The 23,633-nt window shown below is 37.9% G+C and overlaps 1 protein-coding gene and 1 non-coding gene across 3 annotated transcripts in view; one reads left to right on the top strand and one right to left on the bottom strand.

The window, feature by feature from the left end:
- PLPP1 (phospholipid phosphatase 1) overlaps positions 1-23,633 on the bottom strand; it is a 108,816-nt gene that overhangs the window by 76,718 nt on the left and 8,465 nt on the right. The gene's annotated exons all lie outside the window — the stretch shown is intronic.
- On the top strand, positions 2,131-2,203 carry TRNAC-GCA (transfer RNA cysteine (anticodon GCA)). The gene has a single exon. It is a non-coding gene; the product is annotated as a tRNA-Cys (tRNA).

Below are 23,633 nucleotides of genomic sequence, written 5' to 3'. Positions count from 1 at the left end.
AGCACTTCTAATTCTATAGTCTAACAATTATTTCTCAAGCTTGTTTTCCACTGGGAACACAAAGTGCTAACAAAGATAAAATGACTGATATACCCATGTTAACTATATAAGGAATTGATCATTCAGGAACTCCTGGAATCTTGGAGGCAATTTCTGTATAGTCTAGTGTCATCTCCAAGCAAAGCTTCAGACATGGCTACTGCAGAAGCATTTCTGTCAACAGCACCCCTTCCTCTTTCCTCAATGAAAACAGGAGTTGGGGCCTCAATTCCATCCTCTTTACTGATCTACTCAAAACTGCTGTCTATAAATTCCCTGCAGGAAAGCAGAAGGATCAAATTTCCAAATGAAACCATGAGTATAAATCAATAATACTTCAAAATAAGACTCTACAAATAATTAACAATCAGCTCTACATCCATCTTTCCCTAATTGCGTCTCTAGAACCTTTAGAAACTATCAGACCTGAAATTCCATCACAAAGCACACAGTAACACATGCTACTCCGTAACAGAAGCGCACAAGTCCCAACCCCAGCACCCACTCCGTACACCTTCAACGTTAGCAAAGGACTTCATTCCACGACTCCCATGTAAAATGTTGTCACATGCTGTGCGACTTTACAGTGCATGCTGTAGGATACATCATAATGTAGTCTCTTAACCACCAGTAAATCTTTGCTCTTACCACAAGCACCTAAAATAATTGGGGCAGCCTAGCTTACAAGACTCTTAAATAGCAACCCTGCTAGTTTTGTAGTAATTTATAAACCTGAATCACAAAACACAAATATGATTAAGAGAAAGATTTACTTTATAGTGAAAAAAACAGTTAATCATCTTCCATGGCCTTTATCAAACATGTCCAAAAAGAAGAATGGAAACTAACATGTGTTGAGCACATATTATAGATCACTATCATGCTAAAGCAGCTGCACTTGTATATACACTACAATTGTATATTATCTTTACACAAAACATAGTTATACTTCAGATGTCCTACTATACAATCTGGAAAAATTTTTAAACCCAATCAGTAGCATGAGTATGAATCATATACACAGAAATATATGCATACGTATATACACTGTTTAGTAGGCAAAATCTCTAAAAACATTGTATTTAGTGTAATTTCATTTATATAAAACAAATTACTTGCATTTATGTTCAAATATACAATGGAGAAGGCAATGGCACCCCACTCCAGTACTCTTGCCTGGAAAATCCCATGGACGGAGGAGCCTGGTAGGCTGCAGTCCATGGGGTCGCTAAGAGTTGGACAGTCCATGGGGTCGCTAAGAGTTGGACACGACTGAGAGACTTCACTTTCACTTTTCACTTTCATGCACTGGGGAAGGAAATGGCAACCCACTCCAGTGTTCTTGCCTGGAGAATCCCAGGGACGGGGGTGCCTGGTGGGCTCCAGTGATGCTGGAAAAAATTGAAGGTGGGAAAGCCTAGAAGAATATACAACCAACTTTTCAGTAGTTATCTTCCTGTGATATTAATACAAATTACATAGAAATCTCATTTTCTACTATATGTGCTTCCATGTTTGAATATTTCATAAAAAAACAAAAGATCATGATCATTAATTTTGAACTTTAAAAAATGCTTAATCCACACCTTTTTCATTGTGCTTCCTGAAATTTCTATACATGCAACTTAACTGAAAAAGTCCTATCTATGGTATAGAGATTGTTTGAAACCAGGGCAAAGAAAAAAGCCTATGTTTCTAGTCTGTTAAAAACAAAAAATAAAGTAACAGAAATTATCCTTTGGCTTTTATGCCTGATTGATAGGTTCTCAGAAAAGTAGCACTACAATGAAATTAGTGCTTCTGGGGGTTTTCCTATCTTGCAGCTTTTGAGAGCTATGATGATGTACCACATGTGAAGTAGGTAAATCATAATAGCTATAAGTTTAACATCTCCTAAAAAGTGTACAAAACAAACCTCCAAAGTCTGAGACATCAGAAATTTGTTTTTGACATTAGAAATTTTTAGTCTCCTCCAGAACATTCTTATCTTATAGGCAGCAGAAATAATCTAGAGGGTCATCAATTAGGAGAGGCAATCAAATACAACCCATAAGAAATATACTTTCGTCACCACTTCTTAAAAAATTGGCTTCCCTGGTGGCTCAGTTGGTAAAGCGTCTGCCTGCAATGCAGGAGACCCAGGTTTGATCCCTGGGTTAGGAAGATCCCCTGGAGAAGGAAATGGCAACCCACTCCAGTACCCTTGCCTGGAGAATCCCATGGACAGAGGAGCCTGGTAGGCTACGGTCCATGGGGTCGCAAAGAGTCGGACACGACTGAGCGACTTCACTTGCTTGAAAAATTGTATAAAATAACAGCACTCAGATCGTTCTAAAAGGGTGGAACTATCTTTTAAATTATGTAATATGCAAAGGAATTACTCTAGTGGGTATTTCAAGTTTTATACTTTTAGCAAACCTCAAAATTGATTAAGTTTTAATAAAAACCATTAGTCTGATGGAGGAAAGAAGAAAGAAAATAAACAATTTTATTTAGGGTAAGGTTCAACAAAATTTTCTGTGGTGACAAATAAGTCCAATATAATGTATTGCCCAATACAGTTGCTACTAGTCACACATGGCTAATGAGCACTTGCTCTGTGGCTGGTGAGAATGAAGGACTGATTTTTAATTTTACTTTAATGACCAACCCAGACAGCATATTAAAAATCAGAGACATTATATTGACAACAAAGGTGCATCTAAGCAAGGCTATGGTTTTTCCAGTAGTCATGTATGGATGTGAGAGTTGGGACTATAAAGAAAGCTGAGCGCCGAAGAATTGATGCTTTTGAACTGTGGTGTTGGAGAAGACTCTTGAAAGTCCCTTGGACTGCAAGGAGATCCAACCAATCCATCTTAAAGGAAATCAGTCCTGATTATTCATTGGAAGGACCGATGCTGAAGCTGAAACTCCAATACTTTGGCCACCTGATGTGAAGAACTGACTCATTGGAAAAGACCCTGATGCTGGGAAAAATTGAAGGTGGGAGGAGAAGGGGACGACAGACCATAAGATGGTTGGATGGCGTCACTGACTCAATGGACAAGAGTTTGAGTAAACTCCGGGAGTTGGTAATGGACAAGGGAGGCCTGGAGTGCTGCAGTCCATGGGGTCGCAAAGAGTCAGACATGACTGAGTGACTGAACTGAACTTCCTCCTAAACAGCTACATATAACTAGAGGCTTTCATAATGGATAATGCAGATTTAGGGGGTTAAAGATAAACTAAGGTTGAGAGCCAACCAATTTTATTAAGACTTAATACACAGCAAAACTAACTTTGATTCCCTAACTTAAGAGGAAATAATTATGAAGTACTTGAGTAAACACAGATTTAACTGTGAGCTAATGCTCAGAATAAAATTCCCTCACAAGAATACTCTTGGCTTGCTTCCTTTAAAGAACCTATCCCTGTTGCATTCCTCAAATTTTAGAACTCTGAATTGGTTTCTCTCTCCAGGCAACTAGCATTCCTAGATGGGGAAGAAAGAGGGCCAGTCAAGTAATGTGGGGGTACTCTCCTACCTCCTTCACCAATCTCAAATCTTACTACTCTTCTGTCCTGGAATAAGAAGTTCCTTAATCTCTAAGCCAGCAGAGTGCCTTTTTGTCTCTGGATGCCCAAAGTCTGCCTTTACAGCATTCCACCTTCATGGCAGCTACCAACTGTGGCATCACTGATTCAATGGACATGAGTCTGAGCAAACTCCGGAAGATAGTGAAGGACAGGGAAGCCTGGTATGCTGCAGTCCATGGAGTCAAAGAGTCGGACACAACTGAGCAAATGAACAACAAAAACAACCAATTGCTTCTTACCTCCAGAATTATTCCTACCCTTAGTGGAGGCCATGAACACTCACCTTAGCTATATAAAAATACTACTACTCAAAGACATTTAAGTTTTGGTAATTCATTCCAAGTCGTACAATATTTATGCTTATAAAATACCATATAGTTTTAAATTTCACTTCACTAAAAGCTAAATTCCATTCTTAGTACACTGCCTGACCATCTACTTCTAACCTAAGGAGTTATCAGGAAAACTCACTCTCTCTCAAAGGTAATAATCACTACTGTTAGAACAGGAAAAAACAGAATTCTTTCCTGGTAGGCTTCTCAATTTATCCCACATAGAGAGGTCTCTAAAGTAAGCAGTTCTTTAACTTCTTGGGGTTCCCAGACTCCTTTAAGTTTCTAATGAAAACACAAGAACTTTTTCCATATAGTTTTACAACCTGTACACTGACATACCAAAAACGGTCATCTATGGACACTTCTATTTTAAGGTATAAGAAACATAATAAAAACAATTAATACTGTAAAGCCCATAGACCTAAGTGATCACTAGAATATGACCTCGGAAAAGCTAGAAATAATTCAACCTGATATTACTATATCTTCCCTTAATTTTCCTTCCTCTTCTCCTCCTCCCAATTTTACCCTCTTCCCATCACCCCTCTTTGCTCTTAACAGTAAAGTCACTATTAGAATTACTTACACTTATTCCAACGTTATGTTTCCTGTTCTAATTTCAAAAGTCAAAGTGTATTTTTTTAAAGACAAGAAAAACCATTTGTTGAATACCAACTATTTGCCAGTTATTTTTCTATAGTCTATCTCACAACTCTGTGATGAGGAAAGAGAGTATCCTCCCAAATCTGTATGTTTGAAAACTTACAAGTCACTAAGTCAGAGAAAGTCAAGATATAAATCACAAAATAGTTGGATATGAATGAAAATATGACAAGTAAAACTTTAAAGTACAGTTAAAATACTACACATTAAAATGTAGTTTTAGATTTATATATTAGAAATTAATGAAACAAACATTCAACACAGTAACTTTTAAAAGCTCAAGAAAGTGGAAGAATATAGGACAGAAAGTAATGAAACAGAACAAGGAAAAGTCAAATCAATAAAACCAAACGAGATTTTACAGATTAATGAAATAATCAGGCTTGCTAAAGTTTAACAAAAGAAAAACACAAATACAGCAAATTATTAAAAATTTCAAACAGCATTAACTATATCTTAGAACTAAATTTTATCAGAAACTCATGGATGTTAAGCAACTCACCCAAGAGTACAAAGATCCTGGGTGTGTACTAGGACAGGTACTAAAATTCACAGTTGGTAAATAGGGAAGTCAGAATTTTAACAAAAAGTTCCTCTTCTTTTCATATCATACCACCTCTCTTAGAATAACTATCAGGGTCTCAGTCTCCTTAGCTACAAATAAAAAAGAGGAATGACATTTCTTAGGTCTCTTTTCAATCCATGATTCTATGAGCTTTAGCTGGTCTGTATATAAACAGCTTATTTCCTTATGTTGGTTCGACTGGGGGTGAAGGTCGAGTTGCTTTGTATGACCAAGAATACATCTCAATCTACTACACTTGGGTTGATTAAGCCATCCTAATGTGTAAGTGCACTTTGCAAAACTTGAAAGAAACCTCAGCAAAACTTACAAGAAAAATAAACAGTGAACTTACAAGAAAAATAAACAGTGAGGTAACTGCTTCTAGGAGCTGATGCTTTACCAACTATGTAATGGATAAAACCCATATGTAAGAAATATTCTCCCTTCCAAAAAAAAATCCAACATATGTAAATTTAACCATGTTTGTTCATTTCCCTACATGTATATTTGGGTCTAACAAATAAGTCTACAGTTACTTTTGTGAAATTTGTTTCTACAAACCCTTTCATTTTCTCCTTTTAGCAGTCCAAGGTTAAAAGTAAATAAAATTTTTTGGGCTTTTTACTACTTAGTGTTACCTGAGCAGTTTTTAGAAAGTTCTATTCATTCCAAATTTAAGGAATGTTCTTTATTTGGTGTCCAATTCAGTTTGAACAAAATACATTTTGGAGAGAAAAACATGCAATATTTTTCTTGCTTTCTTTGGAAACAGGTGTTGCACATCTTTCCAGAATCACGTGTTATTTTTAAACAAAAAGGGTTCTCTTCTCCTCCTCTATAAAGGTAAAGAAAGTCATTCAAAATTTTACCAACTTGAACAAGTGAAACTAGTAAGTATGCCAGGTAAGATAGTTTGTTTCCTCTACAGATCAAATGCTGAGACTCCTTCTTGATTCATATTCCAGATCATTTGACAAATGTTTCACATCTAGCTCACAGCTGGACATTCATATCTAGCACTCAAGAGAGAACTCAGACTAGAGATGAATATCTGAAATTTCAATTATAAAAGGGATAGCTGAAGCCATGAGATCTTACTAAGATCAGAAAAAGTGACAAGAACAATAATCTAAAGAAAAAAGAGACAGCTAACTAATAACCCACCTAGGTGGCGCTATTGGTAAAGAACCTGCCTGCCAATGCGGGAGACAAAAGAAATGCGAGTTGGATCCCCAGGTTGGGAAGATCCACTAGAGAAGGGCATGGCAACCCACTCCAGTATTCTTGACTGGAGAATCCCATGGATGGAGGAGCCTGGCAGCTACCTTCCAAGGGTCGCAGAGAGTCGGACACAACCGAAGTGACTTAGTGCACAGGCACGCCAATTAATAAGGAATGAACTACCAGGTAAGTAGGTAAAGAACATGAAAGAACAGTGTCAAGGAAAATGAGGGGGACACTTCTCAAAAATGTCAGTAACGTTTTTACTTAACTCCCTGACAGTATGCTGGGTTTCTTTCAATCACTTTAAAAGGTAAATGTTATTACATTTTGAAGATGAAGAAACTGGCCCAAGGCAACTTAGGTTGCAGGATTACGACTCAAAACCCACGTCAATGAGGCCATGAGCCTTTTGGGTTCAGATGGTCTTAACAATAATAGATGCCACTTACAAAGAAACAGAGCAGAAAAGGAACACACAAGTGGTAACTGATGAACCATGACGGAAGAACTGCAGTACTCTGAGTGAGAACAGAAAGACTGAAAGAATTATAGAAAGAGAGTAATTGGGTGAAAAACTTTTAAATGCCTTGTGATATAAAAGGAAGGAAGGGGGAGAACGTGGTCTATACCTTGAAGGATAAATACAGCAAAAGAAGGGTGATGATTGTTTTGGTCTTGTCTACGGTGAAAAAGATGTGATAGTGAGCTGGTTGCAATTGTGATAGTGAGCAGTGCAATGCAGGTAGTGGGAGAGGAGAACTTGAGAATGAGGATGAATAGCTGGAGCTGAATCCACAGGAGATGAAAGGAAATGTAAACATACTGAGACAATCAACTCATCAAAAACAGGGTTATACTTTTGGCTGATTCATGACGTTGTATGGCAGAAACCAGCATAATATTGTAAAGCAATTATCCTCCAATTAAAAATAAATTTTAAAAAAAAGATCAGGTTGGTTACTGTTAGGTTTTTTTTTTTTTAATGTTTCCTATTTGATTTGTATTGCTCTGCAATGTAATCAGGTTCTGGTTACTCTTGAGATGCCACATTCGGTTATTAGCATTGGCTTCACTCTTTCCCCTTCCCACACTCCCCGTGGCCCTATGGCCTTGATGAAAACATGTGGCAAAGGGAAGAAAGGGAGCTGAAACAGTGTGGGCACCTCTGCGGATGTGATACCAGACCAAACACTTAACAATAATTTTCATTTAATCCTTACAATACTAGAACACAAGCTCCAAGAAGGCATAAATTTCTTTTGTTCTCTGATATACCCCAAGCACCTAAGACAGTTCTTAGTACAAGGCTGGCCCTCAACAAATATTTAGTGAATGAACAAAGAGTCACCGTGTTATTACTACCCCCATTTTAAAGATGAGAGGATGACTCAAAGAGGATAAGTAATATAATTAAAGTCATACATATAATAAGGGTGAAATTAAAAATATTTAACAACTAATACACACCAGCACGGTCATTCAGAACAGATGGCAGCTGGTGCTAGAGAAGCTGGGTTCTGCTTCAACCTTTTAGTTGTGGGATCTTGGGTAGGTCCATGAGAGAGTTGTGGGTGAGGGAAGCTAAGACTCAGATGTATACGGTCTACCTGTTTTGATGGTAAGTGATGCATCCAGGACTCAAACACACACTTATATGACTAAAGCCTTCTAAACGAAGTAGGAAATGGTATATTTGTGAAAAAATGAGGAAAGTAGGAGATAACTGGAGTTTAATAGAGTAGAAAAACATTCACAACTGCAATGGGAAACGAATTAAAAGTTGATAACTGAGCTCAATCTGTTGCCAGACAATTAGGAGAAAAAAAAAAAAAAAAAGATAGTCCAACTGTGGTAGGGTAAAGTGCAAGGAGGAATAAGAGAAATATGAATGGGCAAAGCAAAACTACAGGATGAAGATTTTCAATTCCAGGTAATTAATTGGACATGCTTCAAGTAAGAAATGAAAAATCAACACTGGCTTTGAGCAAGAAAGGACTTGATGAAAGTTGTACCTCAAGATGAGTTTACGCGAGGTAGAGAGGGAGAAGGTGAAGAGCGGGGAGCCACATAGGAGGGGTCCGTGGTCGAGAGCTGTATATTTGGGTGTGATTCACAGAGATGGCACTCAAAGTATCCAGGGGCAAGAGTTCAAAGAACAGTGCATCCTCAGCTTTTAGGAACACCTACATTCTGGTCACTGGCGTGTAGTCACTACCTCTCTGTGGCTGACATGGTTTTACTATAAAAAGTACTTAGTTATCGTTTTGGCTTTCTGTTCAAGTTGAAACAAAAGGGAGAAAGTACAGTTTAGATATAAGTGACATTTACCAAAGAAAGTTTTACTCTTTGTGGTTTTCTGTCAATAATTACCTATAATATCCTCAACCCTGGAGTCTCTTAGTTCATTAAGACACTTAAAATAAATTTGTGTACGTATTTAAACAGCTTTTTAAAAAATCCAAGACAACTATATGGGCAGGTTATTTTAATATATACCCTGAGATTTCTGCACAAAAAACAAGTTAGGCTATTTATTTATACACTAACAAAAATAAAAAGCAGAAGTTGGTCACCTGTTGTTACTGCTCCAGAAAGGCACACAGTGCCAACTGGCCAGGAACAACATTCTTTCCTTCCACTCTCTCCTAGTAACAGCTGTTTTCTTTTTTCTTCAAGCTGGCAAAGGTCACATTCAGTAGCAAACTCTCCATGCAGATTTCTACATGCAAAAAGCAAGGAGAAGGCTGACGTAACAGGGTGTGGGGAGTGACAGCTGATTTTGTTCTATTTTAATTTCTCCTGGGCATTTACTGGGAATATATTTTGGGCTTCTTTGATATCTGGAGCTATTAACCATTTCTCAGCAAAAAAAAAAAAAAAAAAAGCATTCTGTTTACATGAAACTGGACTTGAAGATGATATAGAAATTTTGAAGTAGGAAAAAAACTATAGCAAAATTGTACAGTAACATTTACATCATTAATGGCTGCCTAATTAAAATGCATTATGCTAAGTGAAGAGGCCAAATTCAAAAGACTACATACTGTATAATTCCATTTACTATATGGCATTATATGACATTCCATTTATATGACCTTATAGGATGGAGAACAGACTGGTGGTTGTCAGAAGTGGAGAATGGTGGGAGGAGCTGACTAAAAAAGAGAAATATGAGGGAATTTAGGGCGGTAACAGACTAATTCTGTATCTTGATTGTGTGGTGGTTACATAACCCTAAATTTTAAACTGTCAACAATTCACAGAACTGTATCCCCAAAGAGTGAATTTTACTATATACATTTTTTTAAATGTGAGCTTAAGCCTCACGTCACCTCTCTCTACTCCCACTTTTTTCAAATCTCTTCGACAAGCTCCAAACAATAACCCCACCCCCTCCACCCAGCTAACACCTACTTGCCATTCTAGCTTCTTTCTATTCAGTTCCTCCTGGAATCTTTCCTTTGGTGTGGCAGGGTGGGGTCCTAAAGAGAGCTGAGACTTTGTAGTCAGAGACACTTAGTTGGGCTTACTTTTGGCATTCTCCCAGTTACTACTTGAGTGAGCACAGGCAAATTATCTTTCTAACTGAGCTCAGTTTCCTCATGCAGTGAATGCAAATAAATAGAATTTATGTACCTCCCTGTTGTAAACAAATTAAATGCTATTCCCTGATCTTCCTCCTCTGCCTACTGCCTTCAGAATCACTTTGAGTTTCCACAGACCTGATACTTAACATAAAATTATCACAACACTTAACTTATGTACTGAAATTATTTATCTCTGGCAAATAAAATGGCTCGGTGTCTCTCTCCGATTCCTAAATTCACAGAGGCCAGCATATTCACTGACTGATAAGTTAAATTGTTTGAAGAATACTGTGTTGACCTGATCTGGTCTTACTGTTAAAGAAGGAAATACTGGAAGAGAGAGAGAATCGGGAAGAAAAGGCTAGAACACTCTGAGACAGTCTGGGGTGGATGACTCAAGAAGGTTTTCCAAAATATCTACTAAGGTGTTGTATACTGAACTACACCACAAAAACTGCAGATAACCTAAATATTTAAAAACAGAGGTAAAGAGGATTATGCCAAAAACAATGAAATACCCCATAACCATTAAAAGTAATTTCGTAGAAGACTATGTCAAAAAAAGTACAGAAGTAATCTCAACTTTTTTTTAGAGCACAGGTTTTTAAAAAAGTGTTAAGTTCATAGACATAAAAAGATACATAACCAAAATATTAAAAGGCATCATCTCTAGGTGGCAGTGGGATTAGTAATGTTATTTACTTTCTTTTCTGGGCATTTTAGACTTTACCAATTTATTACATGTTAATTCTAGAAAATTTGGAAACCACAGAATAATTATTTTAAAAGAAAAAACTAATCTAGATTTCACTAATGATGCTATTCCATGTCCAAGACACAGATGTCCAAAAATGGGGGTAAAATAAATACATTATGATGAATCCACATAATGAAACACCATGTATTTCCAAAGTAAAATAGATTATAAACTATATATACCTTTGGGAAAGAAACAAGATATGAGAAGTTCCTCTAATGAGAAAGTTTTTTAACTTGGAAGATCTATGAACAGATATACAAGAATATTTCAACAAATATTAACTACTGTATCTTTCTTTGAAAGTTTATCAAGAGGCAACAAATTTCAGAAGACAATATAACACAGTGAATCAAGGAGAAAGTTCCTCCTTGAAACACAGTTTCTATAGAATTTATTTAGTCTTTAGCTTAAAAAAATGATTCGTGCCTGCTTAGTTGCTCAGTTGTGTCCAACTCTCTGTGACCCCATAGACTACAGCCCATTAGGCTCCTCTGTCCATGAGATTTTCCAAGCAAGAATACTGGAGTGGGTTGTCATTTCCTTCTCCAAGGGATCTTCCCCATGGGATCACACCCCACCACCCCCCCAACCCCGTATCCTGCACTGCCAGATGATTCTCTACCATTGAGCCACCTGGGAAACCCAAAGAAATTATGAACTGTAGGGATTTATCTGGGTATTATTTAAGCTTGTAAAACAAAGCATCCCATGTTCAGGTAAGAACACCTGATTAAGTTATTTCTCTCTTTGAACCAATGAGACTTTGAGTCTCAGAAATCCCATCCACAAACTTCTCTTAACCAACAAAATCTCCTTTTTCAGCAACTAGGCAACCAACAACTTCTTCCATTCAGCAGGAAGGCCTATATTCCAAAGAATAAAAGTGTGTGTTTACTATTAATAGTATAGTGATTCTTGAATAAAACTAACAAATTCTAATTTTTATAGAATTTCTAGAATTGTTATCATCTAGAAAGGTATATACATAAATGCTTCTTTAGAAACTATGGATGGTGGTGGCTGGTGGGCAGATTTTAAATTCTTTAAGGAGACTGCTTTAGCAACTGAATTTGTAGGAACAAAATCTGATAAACTTGATTTCATCATTTTGGTACAAACATGCATAAAAGTACTTAACGAATCAAAACTACATGGCATATGGCAGAAACCAACACAATACTGTAAAGCAACGATCCTTCAATTAAAAATAAATTAAAAAAAAGAATCACAACTACAGATGAAAAAGTTTAAACCACCAAATAAAATCCAGACCTAAGATCTCAACTGCTTTTAAGAGTTCACATGCCCCTACCAATTAAAAAATGTACTGTGTATTTAAATCTTAATTTATATGGATCCATCATGTCTACTCTGAAATTATGCCAAATGGCAAGGTTCCAGAAACTAAAATAAAGTTACACTAAGGTGTGTCTCAGAAGTAAAACATAAAAACTCTAACTTTGGCAGGAAGTGACCAAAGTAGCATATCTAAATTAGTAAGCTTTGTTTAAAACACATGCACTTTTTTTTAAAAAAAGGGCACACAAGCCAAAAAGTTCGGTAAAATTCTTTTTTTTAATAGTTACGATGATTGCAGCAGCAAATCATATACCCATCTTCCCAAAAATCTATGTTTGTGCCACTCAAGATAAATTCTATACAGAAAATAAAAGTTATCTTCTGTATAATTTTATACAGAAGATAAAAGTTGCAAGAAGGAAGAACTCCCACAAACTATTCATTTCAGGCTAAGAGCAAACATGCAATGCTGAAACTACACAATAAACAGCAGCTACCATGGGAAACAAGAAAAAAAGACAGGCAGGTAATAGTTGTTGACTGCCTACCAATTCTTATTTATTACTAACAAATCTGTGAAGTAGACAGTATTCTCTCCATTACGCAAGTGAAGAAACTGAAGTTCAACAAGACTAAATAAGCATCTGTGTGACCAAAAGCAAGAATGCGTAGTAGAAACAGTGCATGTGTGCTCAGTTATGTCCAACTCTTTTTCTGACCCCATGGACTGGCGCCCACCAGGCTCCTGCGTCCACAGGATTATCCTGGCAAGAGTACTGGAGTGGGCTGCTATTTCCTCCTTCGGGGTATACAGCTGACCCAGGGATTGAACTGGTGTCTTCAGCAGCTCCTACAGCAAAGCAGAATTTTGAAACCAGTCTACCAGGTTTCATATACCAAATTCCACCATACCTGGTTAACAACTACTTTGGAAAACATGGATATCAAATAATCCATTGTTTTCTGGGTTCTATAAGAGGAATTCAACTATTCCTATACCATTGACCTGAAAATGGCTCCTTTATCTGGTAAGATCATTCTTTCCTCACCTGGCGTATCACAAGAAACCATGACAACCTACTATCCCAGACTACTAACTACTACACTCTCCTTTCTTTTTTTTTTTTATTAGTTGGAGGCCAATCACTTCACAACATTTCAGTGGGTTTTGTCATACATTGATATGAATCAGCCATAGATTTACACGTATTCCCCATCCTGATCCCCGCTCCCACCTCCCTCTCCACCCGATTCCTCTGGGTCTTCCCAGTGCACCAGGCCGGAGCACTTGTCTCATGCATCCCACCTGGGCTGGTGATCTGTTTCACCATAGATAGTATACATGCTGTTCTTTTGAAATATCCCACCCTCGCCTTCTCCCACAGAGTTCAAAAGTCTGTTCTTTACATCTGTCTCTTTTTCTGTTTTGCATATAGGGTTATCGTTATCACCTTTCTAAATTCCATATATATGTGTTAGTATGCTGTAATGTTCTTTATCTTTCTGGCTTACTTCACTCTGTATAAGGGGCTCCAGCTTCATCCATCTCATTAGGACTGGATCAAATGAATTCTTTTTAATGGCTGAGTAATATTCCATGGTGTATATGTACCACAGCTTCCTTATCCATTCGTCTGCTGATGGGCATCTAGGTTGCTTCCATGTCCTGGCTATTATAAACAGTGCTGCAATGAACATTGGGGTGCACGTGTCTCTTTCAGATCTGGTTTCCTCAGTGTGTATGCCCAGGAGTGGGATTGCTGGGTCATATGGCAGTTCTATTTCCAGCTTTTTAAGAAATCTCCACACTGTTTTCCACAGCGGCTGTACTAGTTTGCATTCCCACCAACAGTGTAAGAGGGTTCCCTTTTCTCCACACCCTCTCCAGCATTTATTGCTTGTAGACTTTTGGATAGCAGCCATCCTGACTGGCGTGTAATGGTACCTCATTGTGGTTTTGATTTGCATTTCTCTAATAATGAGTGATGTTGAGCATCTTTTCATGTGTTTGTCAGCCATCTGTATGTCTTCTTTGGAGAAATGTCTGTTTAGTTCTTTGGCCCATTTTTGATTGGGTCATTTATTTTTCTGGAATTGAGCTGCAGGAGTTGCTTGTATATTTTTGAGATTAATCCTTTGTCTGTTTCTTCATTTGCTATTATTTTCTCCCAATCTGAGGGCTGTCTTTTCAACTTACTTATAGTTTCCTTTGTTGTGCAAAAGCTTTTAAGTTTCATTAGGTCCCATTTGTTTAGTTTTGCTTTTATTTCCAATATTCTGGGAGGTGGGTCATAGAGGATCTTGCTGTGATTTATGTCGGAGAGTGTTTTGCCTATAAAAGAACTACCAATACCCACAAATTTCTACTTCACCAACTACTCACTTCTCAGCCCACCACAATTTAAAAATGGCTTTACATAAAGTTATCAGTGACCTTAGTGTAACTAAACCAAATGGACACTTTCCAGGTGTTACCTCACCTTTCAGGAGGATGTAGACATTGTTACCACTCTCTTTTTGAGGCTCTCTCTTCTTGAGGCACTCTCTTCACTTGGCTTTCCAGAAACAGTCTTCTTTTCACAGCATCCTCTCCCTCTCAGTCTTGGCCTTTTTTATTTCTTCCAACCAATCTGAAGCTCAGTTCTAAACCTGTTTTGTTTTTTTTTTTTTTTTCAATTTATAACTTCTCCCTGAGATTTCATCAATTCTCATGACTTCGATTACCATGAATATGCCCAGAACTCCGAAAAGTCAGACAGTTCCTCTGAGCTTTAGATCCATTTATCCAAACAAGGACTAGATACTCCTTCTTGGAAAATTCAAAACTTTACGTAACATGGTGAAAACCAAACTCACTATCTCATTTCCATTCCCATTCCCATCTTAAATGGGTTCTCTCCTAGGGCTTCCCAGTTTAATTATTATAGAAATCAACATCTATCTAATTATACAAGCCAGAACTCTCAAAACTATCTATGATATTTCTCTCTCTCTGACTCTCAGTTTTCCCTATGTCGCCAAAACGTGTCCATTTTACCTCCCAGATACCTCACAAATCCCTCAACCTTCCTCCATCTCTACCAGCACCTCTTTACTTTCACTACCATTATCTCATTTGGTCCCCTGCAACAGCTTCCTAACTGATCTCCCTAAATCCATTCTTTTCCAGCTCCAATCTATTATTCCACCCTGCAGCCAAAGTCATCATTTTAAAAAGCTACCCTATCCTTCTTATTCAAAATCCTCTTTATAAACTCTCATAGTACCCAAACCTCTCCTTCAGAGCACTTAATGGTTCATTTTCACTTAATGGTCAGTTTTTATTTGTGTGACTATACGCATCTCCACTGCCCCCAACAGAACCCAGCACACAGTGTGTGTAAGAACGAATACTACTGGAATAACAAATGCCTACTACATAATGGACACTGCAGCACGGCCAATGAGAACATACAGATGAAGACCCAGTCATTTTCAGATAAAGAAACTGAAGTTGTGAACTTGGGTGATTCACCCTAGGAGGTGATAGAAACAGTATTCAAACTCAGACCTGTACCTTTCCAGTGTCCATATTCTTTAAATTTTATGCATTCTATGAATACAAAATAACTTTGTAAAACTTTTATACATTAAAAAAATAAACGGAACTAGTATCTTGATAAAATAAAAAATATTTCAATAAAGTTCTGTTGAAATTGCAAGGTAAAACCCTACATTTAAACTGCAACAGTTCATTTCTCTCTTACTTTTGAGTAATTAGTTTGCACAGATATGATGCTAGCCCCCTCAAAAAAGTACCCATTCACACCCTTTATTATAGAAAGCATTAATGAGTCTTTACCTCCTATAACATAAAACCTTCTTCTGAATTATATTCAGATAATACGCTAAAATATGTTTATAGCTAGCCCCTATCTCAGCTATAACATTTCTGTCACAACTCTATTTGTTATGTCTGACAGTTCAAAATTTCAAACCTCTCTGCTTTTAATTTATAAACCATTCAACCAAGTTATGCTATCTTCCAATCTCAATATTTTATTTGTTTTAAAATTTTATTGATTGATTGATGGGTAGATGGATTGACTGATTTTTGCCACACTGGGCGGCTTGTGGGATCTTAGTTCCTTGACCAGAGATCAAATCCAGACCATGGCAGTGAAAGTGCCAAGTCCTGGGAATTCCCTGGTGGTCCAGTGGCTAAGATTCCATGCCCCCAATGCAGGGGGCCTGGGCTTGATCCCTGGTCAGTGAACTAGATCCCGCATGCTGCAACTAAAGATTCTGCGTGCCACATGATCAAAGATCCAGTGTGGCTGCAACTAAGACCGAGCACAGTCAAATAAATAAATAAATATTTAAAAAGAGAGAGAAAGAAAGCACTGAGTCCTAACCACTGGACCACCAGGAAATTCCCCTCCAATCTCAGTATTTCATTCTTAATTATGAAAGGTCTGAGGACACGAAGTAAGGGTAACTATAACGAAACTTTTTCAGCAATCTGTTCTCTTTCCCTAGTAAATTCTAAACATAGGTTGAATTATTGTTGACCAACCTAAACAACAAATTCTTTACTTTAGGAAATATAAACCATTGTAAATGTGACCCTTAGATTTATCCAACTGAAAGTCAGAATCTCCACTATAATCTCTTTAGTGGGAAGCACTTCTATACTTATTCTAGGCCTTGTGAGGCATTTCCTCATGATTAATCCTATTGTCCCTCTTTCTCTCAAGGAAGCTTCATCCTTTCCTGACTTCCTCTTGCAAGGTAAAAACAGACTATAGCAATATTCACTTCTTCATTAAAAAAATTTTTTCTTTTCCTCACTCTACTCTTTGCCTCCCTTTTTATCAGAAGAAATTAAGTTAGCGAAAGCCAACTTCACGGCTTTTGAGCTACAGATGCTTATGAGTTCAAAATTTCAGTCACAACTACTGAATAGCTCAATGCTTTTAAGTGTAAGCTTTAAATTATTAGCAAACAAAAATATGATTCTTAAATAGGACTGAACTTAAATACTTCTTGTAACTTTGGCCATAGTATTTTACTTGTGGTGTAGGTATTTCCAATTAGTGGTGGGTTTCCAGGGTTATTGGGTAGATGAAATTCCTTAACTGTTCAATGAAAGCTATATGCCAATGCCCTACATAATAATGCATAATTCTGCCAGCCAAAGCTACACAGTAATATTAAGGTCTCACAACTCCAATCATTAACTGACTAACCAACTACAAGACTAGTACTGAGGAAAATAGAAACATAATCTTAGATAATGTAATTATTTTATTTCAAAGAACATCTCTCTCCTATTTCCTATTAAATATTCTGCAAGTCACTGGAATAGAATGGAGCACAGGTGAATACAAAGTCAAAAGAGATTTCCCTGGTATTTCAGATCTTTGCCGAAAGATTTTGACAGTCTTAGCCAAAAACAAACTGCTACTGATACAGATGACAATCTCCTGATATTAAGCAGACTAGATCCAACCTAGTCTAATTGTGATTTATTTTTGTATTTTTTTTAATTTAACGGCAGTTGAACATCCTTTATCTTTCTTAAAACTGAAAATCTCCCTTCACTGAAATTTCAGTGAGTCTGACCAAATTATATTTTGCTTTGGGTTCTCAAGGTGGCATATGTCACCACTTCTAACAGTACGGCTGACATAAGAGTATCCAACTAATTTCAAGATTTCATAAGCTATCTGGTCACTGATAAAGTCATATGCCTATGTGTGGCAAAAGAAGAAGCTCAAGCAGGGGGCCTACATTGTTTGTATCAGGGACCATTTTTCCTATGTCACTACTTTCCAAATACTTCAGTCAGCCTTCAGATTTTTCCTCTTTTCTGCTGACAACACTCCCTTCATGGCCTGGCTAGATTAATAACTGATCTCCTACAAGTGTGCTGCCTTGCTCAAAATGCCCCGTTTACCCTGCGTTCTTTGTTTTCCTACCCTAGTGTCAAATGTTCAAATATGTTCTGCAGCTAATGACTCTCCTTAATAAGAAAGTTTGCTTACCATTATGATCCAGAGAGATAGATAAAGCAGACATTATTCTCACTATAATTTACACATAAGTAAACGAAACAGCCCAAGTGATCCTGTCCATGTGATCAGAGAGAACAGTGGAAGCAAAACTAGAATGTGACTTCCAAGACAACCACTTTCACTACCAGATTACACTTTGAACCCTTTAAATAAATTACATAAACAAAATTGTTATTCAGTGTAAAATTATCCACAATGTCAAATCCTAAGCAAGGAGGGCAAGTTTAACACAAAAAACTTATCTTAAAAGATAATTTATTCATTGTTATATTTGGTTAGTAATTAAATTACAGTCAATGGAAGAACATAGAATCGCACGCATATTCATACAGATATCCAATATTAGCTCTAAAGTTGAGTATTACCCATAATTTGCCTAACAAGTTTTGATAACATCACAATTTAAGAGACCTCTTCTCCAACTAGGCCACTGGGTCAGACATAGTCAACATAGGAGAAGGAGCATATTCAAAATTTCTTTCTCTTATCAATGCCATTTTTTAAAAATATAAAATACAATAAATGTCACTTGCTTCTGCTGAACTATATAACTATGCTAGGTATATTTTCAAAATCAATTGGAATGTCAGCTCAATTGAAAAACTGTTTAAATAGGCTTTTTAAAGAAAAAGATTGTAAATATATAATATTAAAACATAAAATATTATAAAAGTATGAATTTTAATTACATTTAGCCATACATTTAATTACAGAATCATACTGCCTTTATGAGGAAGGCTATCCTAAAATTAGGCCTATCCCAGAACACTGCAGGTGGATGTGACCACTATAAACATTTATTTCTAAAACTTCATGGGAAGAAAACAAGGAAAAACTCTTACTGATCAAGAGAAGTTATGAGAAGAACCTCTTATATTTAGTTGTACTGCAGGCATACTTCAGCCTGAACTGCAAGTTATTAGGTTCTGACTAGCTCATATTCAAGAAATAAAATCTTCATGTTTTAAAACTTGAGAACCAAGTTACGACTACCCAAATCATGCCATTTCCACTTCACACACACCTTTGTTTATTACTATTTCTAGTCTGCTCAACTACAGACATTCATTTGGGTACCTTGTCTATGAGCTGTGGAAATACTGCTCACCTAGAAGTAAAACGATAAGATCTGAGTGAAGTATCTGATTCCAGAAAGAAACAGGTTAGAAGCAATCAGAATATCTCCCATAGTGATCTGGGCACGAAAAACTGAAATATGAACCAGGTCCCAATTCAAATGCTGTTTAAACTGAAGCTGTAACTACACTAAACAATGTCCCAAAAGAAAACTCACCAGTACATGGTATCATATTTAAACAACAGAGGGGATCAGTGGCCAAATTGGGTAATTATCTTAATAGTGATAATGATAACAACAACGGCACAGACCAGGACTATGTTAAACACTTCACATACACTCTCTCACATTATCTCATCTAATTTTACAGCACTATGAGGAAGACACTATTATCATTATCTTTTTCCTCGTTAGGTGACAAAACTCATGGAAAGTTGAAACAACCTGCCCAATGTCACAGCGTTAGTAACACAGTTAAATTCCAACCCCCAGAAGAGTGACTGACTCAAGTATCTTGCCTACTCATTCATGTAAAGAATATCTGAATGCCTACTATGTAAGATTTTCATGACCCAGATAATCACAATGGTGTGATCACTCACCTAGAGCCAGATATCCTGGAATGTGAAGTCAAGTGGGCCTTGGAAAGCATCACTACGAACAAAGCTAGTGGAGGTGATGGAATTCCAGTTGAGCTGTTTCAAATCCTGCAAGATGATGCTGTGAAAGTGGTGCACTCAACATGCCAGCAAATTTGGAAAACAGCAGTGGCCACAGGACTGGAAAAGGTCAGTTCTCATTCCAATCCCTAAGAAAGGCAATCCCAAAGAATGCTCAAACTACTGCACAATTGCACTCACCTCACAAGCTAGTAAAGTAATGCTTAAAATTCTCCAAGCCAGGCTTCAGCAATATGTGAACCGTGAACTTCTAGATGTTCAAGCTGGTTTTAGAAAAAGCAGAGGAACCAGAGATCAAATTGCCAACATCCACTGGATCATTGAAAAAGCAAGAGAGTTCCAGAAAAACATCTATTTCTGCTTTATTGACTATGTCAAAACCTTTGACTGTGTGGATCACAATAAACTGTGGAAAATTCTCAAAGAGATGGGAATACCAGACCACCTGACCTGCCTCTTGAGAAACCTGTATGCAGGTCAGGAAGCAACAGTTAGAACTGGACATGGAACAACAGACTGGTTCCAAATAGGAAAAGGATTACATCAAGGCTGTATATTGTCACCCTGCTTATTTAACATATGCAGAGTACATCATGAGAAACGCTGGGCTGGAAGAAGCATAAGCTGGAATCAAGATTGCCGGGAGAAATATCAATAACCTCAGATATGCAGACGACACCACCCTTATGGCAGAAAGTGAAGAGGAACTAAAAAGCCTCTTGATAAAAGTGAAAGAGGAGAGTGAAAAAGTTGGCTTAAAGCCTAACATTCAGAAAACTAAGATCATGGCATCTGGTCCCATCACCTCATGGGAAATAGATGGGGAGACAGTGGAAACAGTGTCAGACTTTATTTTGGGGGGCTCCAAAATCACTGCAGATGGTGACTGCAGCCATGAAATTAAAAGATGCTTACTCCTTGGAAGGTAAGTTATGACCAACCTAGATAGCATATTACAAAGCAGAGACATTACTTTGCCAACAAAGATCCGTCTGGTCAAGGCTATGGTTTTTCCAGTGGTCATGTATGAATGTGAGAGTTGGACTGTGAAGAAAGCTGAGTGCCAAAAAACTGATGCTTTTGAACTATGGTGTTGGAGAAGACTCTTGAGAGTCCCTTGGACTGCAAGGAGGTCCAACCAGTCCATCCTAAAAGAGATCAGTCCTGGGTGTTCACTGGAAGGACTGATGCTGAAACTGAAACTCCAGTACTTTGGCTACCTCATGCGAAGAGTTGAATCATTGGAAAAGACCCTGATGCTGGGAGGGATTGGGGGCAGGAGGAGAAGGGGACAATAGAGGATGATGGTTGGATGGCATCACCGACTCGATGGACATGGGTTTGAGTAGACTCTGGGCGTTGGTGATGGACAGGGAGGCCTGGAGAGCTGCGATTCATGGGGTCGCAAAGAGTTGGACACGACTGAGCAACTGAACTGAACTGAACCATGTACCACACACTTCCTAAGCACTCATATTACAGTGTTTCCACCCAGTAATAAAGACGGATTCTGAACTATCCACTGGAGAAGGGACAGGATATCCACTCCAGTATTCTTGGGTTTCCCCAGTGACTCAGCTGGTAAAGAATCCGCCTGCAATGCGGGAGACCTGGGTTCAATCTCTGGGTTGGGAAGATCCCCTGGAGAAGGGAACAGCCACCCACTCCAATACTCTAGCCTGGAGAATTCCATGGACTATATAGTCCATGGGGCTGCAAAGAGTTGGACACGACTGAGCAACTTTCATTTCACCACTTAGGAACTATCTATAGGAATTATTTCCAGAATTTAGCACTAACCAAAAGTGTAATGTTCCCCAAGGTTTACAGTATCCTTCCTGGAAAGTAAAAGCAAAGATCTCAGGAGAAATTGTTCTGAAACACAGACAGACTTCATTAAAATACCTACTTCTCTCCCCTTACAGCATCTGTGTACCCCTTGGGGACAGAGACCCTGTCTCACTCACTCTTAGTACCTAAGTGCTATGACATATCAGGCACTCAGCTTACCATATGGTATTGCCATTGTTTGTTATGAGTCTGTCTTCCAGAGTAAGCAAGAAGCTACTTGAGATCCATGAGTTTTATTTTTTCACCCATTTTTGTATCACCAGTGCTAGGGCATACAACAAGCCTATTACTTCACAGTTTTGTGATGATTTCATGAGTTTATGTAAAACATTTACCAAAGGCTCATTTATGCATTGAATAAGGAATAGTTTTCTTCTTACTTACCTCTCAAGCACCTCCACAGTCAACCCCTCTCATCCTGCTGACGTAAATGAACCAAAAGGCAAGGCAGAACCTGGCTTAACAAGCTGCCAATTAACTCAAGAGCTCATCCGCTACACATTTCCTATATGTCATTTTCCTAGGCACCCCACCCTGAAAAAAAGACACAGGAAACATTTCCAAGAAGTGACAACTGAGAACTAAACCATGAGGTTCTAACTATATCTGTTGGAATGAGTTACCAAAGGTGATTCTAAACTCTACACACATGATTCACATGAAATGCAATAAAGTACAAAGATCTTCCTTTCCTGGGTAAAATTGCCTATAACAACAATGCTATTTGAAGAAAAAAATCTACAAGTATATTAGTGATCGGGCTTCCCAGGTGGCACAGTGGTAAAGAACCCACCTGCTAATGCAGAAGACACAGGAGATGTAGGTTTGATCCCTGCATTGGGAAGGTCCCATGGAGAAGGAAATGGCAACCCACTTCAATATTCTTGCATAGAGAATCCCCATGGACAGAGGACCCTGGCAGGCTACAGTCCAAGGGGTCACAAAAGAGTCAGACACAACTAAGTGACTAAACAACAACAAACTTTACTGATCAGGGCAAATGAGTTGTATCTTCCAGTATGAGATACCCTCCTAGCAAATTCTTAGTAGTTATTAGGAGTTTGACTTGCGAAAAATTAAAGTGCCTGCTCTGGACAGCAGACACATGCTCAAAACATGATAAGCACAAACTGACTCTGAAGCCACATCATATGGAATAAAGATAGTCATAAAAGATGTAGCCCACCTAAAATAATCACTGCTTTTACAGCCAATTAATTCCCTCGGTCCCTCATCTCTTACCCTCTTCATTTCTCAACCTGGACAGTCAATCTGAATTCAAAAGCTGTAACTCTTAAAAATGCATTTCCCAATTCTCAACCATGCTACTTCTTACCTGGGTTCCACTGGGTGTTTCCCAGCTACCTTAGGCCTTAGTTCCACCATCAACAGAATGAAGATAACCAAGCTATCCTCCCTGAGCAGGTTTTGATAGACCTCACAGCCACACAGAGACATAGTGAGCACTAAATGTCAGTTATTATTATCCGCTTTGACATTTAGAAATAAGCTACAATATTCACTATTAAGAACACTAGGATACATACTGTATTCCAGCCACACCGGCCTCTTTTCTGTTACAAATGCCCTTTGCCCCTCAACACCTGCTCTTTCCTATGCCTGGAATCATCTTCTTTCAGCTCCTCCATGACCAACTTACTTTCATTCTTAAACCTGAATTCAAATATGCCTTCCTCAGAGAAGCCTTCTTTGAGATTACCACCCCTCAATATCTCACTCTCTTCTAACCTTGCTTTCATTATTTCATGACATTCACAAACATCTGTAATTATTAGTACAGAGACTTTACTTACTTTTTCACAATGAAATTTACAACTCCTAGCATTGTAAATATTAAGACATGTGTGTGTTTGTGCATGTGTGCTCAGTTGTATACAACTCTTTGTGACCCCATGG

The sequence above is a fragment of the Dama dama genome, chromosome 25 (genome assembly GCF_033118175.1).
Source record: "Dama dama isolate Ldn47 chromosome 25, ASM3311817v1, whole genome shotgun sequence".
In the NCBI taxonomy this organism is placed as follows: Eukaryota; Metazoa; Chordata; class Mammalia; order Artiodactyla; family Cervidae; genus Dama; species Dama dama.
The sequence above is the reverse complement of the archived record's forward strand: the minus strand, read 5'-3'. Positions and strand labels throughout refer to the sequence as shown.